Source organism: Humulus lupulus, chromosome 6 (assembly GCF_963169125.1).
Source record: "Humulus lupulus chromosome 6, drHumLupu1.1, whole genome shotgun sequence".
NCBI classification, from domain to species: domain Eukaryota; kingdom Viridiplantae; phylum Streptophyta; class Magnoliopsida; order Rosales; family Cannabaceae; genus Humulus; species Humulus lupulus.
In genome coordinates, this window is record NC_084798.1 from 186728633 (window position 1) to 186729885 (window position 1253).

General features: G+C 41.4%; 1 non-coding gene across 1 annotated transcript; it reads left to right on the forward strand.

Annotated features, from left to right (window-relative positions):
- The first annotated feature begins 824 nt into the window (after positions 1-824).
- Positions 825-931, forward strand: LOC133787446 (small nucleolar RNA R71). Its single transcript, XR_009872468.1, has one exon. It is a non-coding gene; the product is annotated as a small nucleolar RNA R71 (small nucleolar RNA).
- The last annotated feature ends 322 nt before the right edge of the window (positions 932-1253 follow it).

Below are 1253 nucleotides of genomic sequence, written 5' to 3' on the forward strand. Positions count from 1 at the left end.
AGTTTTAATGAAGTTATGATTATTTCACTTGTAAGTTTTATAAAAAATTAGTGTCTATGTATAGTAGTCATTAATGGTCCAAAGTCTAGAGCAGTTGGGTCATTACATCATTATCATAGCCAACTGACAATTATGAGTCTCCAAATTTCTAATAGACACCCTAGTTTCGATCATAAATTGATTCAATACGTCTGGTTGTGTGTCAGGTGGCTTCATAATAGTTTGCTGCTGTGCTGGTCTAGCCTGTGGTTGATAGAATCCAGGGTTGTTGTTGGAAAGACTATTGTGGTTGTGGTTGTGGAGGTGGGAACTGTTGCTAGTTTTGAGGGAAAGGCTGTTGTGCGGCTTGGTTATTCGTCCATGAGAAGTTAGGGTGGCTCCTCCACCCTTGGTTGTATGACATCGAAAAGGGGTTGTTGGTTTGCCTTTGGAAGTTCCCTATGGCTTGCACTTGTTCCATCGACATATTATGCATATCCATGGCAGGACACTGTTATAATGGACGAGCACTCCCACATGCCTCACATAGGCTCTGTAGTTGCATGGCTTGGGATGATAGGTTATTTTGCTGTAACTGCTTTGTTAGGGATGCCACTTGAGCTATGAGCATTAGGATAACATCTAATTCGATCATACCATCTACCTTCTTTGTATTTTCCCTCTCTGTAGGCCATTGGTAATTGTTCATGGCAATTTCCTCTAGTAACTCATTGACTTCATTAGCGCTCCTGCTCATGAAAGCACCCTCAACTGCTGCATCTATGATTGTGCGAGTAATACCTCCTAACCCATTGTAAAAATTATGAACTAGCATCTATTTCTCAATTCTATGGTGAGGACACTTCCTTAACAACTCCTTAAATCTCTCCCATGCATCATATAGAGACTCCCCATTGCTCTGGTGGAAATGATTTATTTCACCTCTCAACTTTGCAGCTTTAGCCGAAGGGAAGAACTTGGCAAGGAACTTGTGGGCTAGTTCCTCCCATGCAGTGATTGAGTTGTCTTGTAGCGAGATCAACCAACTCTTCACTCGGTCTCTTAATGAGAATGGGAAAAGTCTCAGTCAGATTGCATTGTCACTCACCCCATTCATCTTGAACGTTGCACACGACTCTAAGAAATTGGCTATGTGCAAGTTTGGATCTTTAGTTGGCAACCCACCAAATTGAACAGTGGATTGCAACATTTTTATAATTTCTGGCTTGATTTCGAAATTGTTAGCGACAATAGTGGGGTGTCAAATGTAAGAG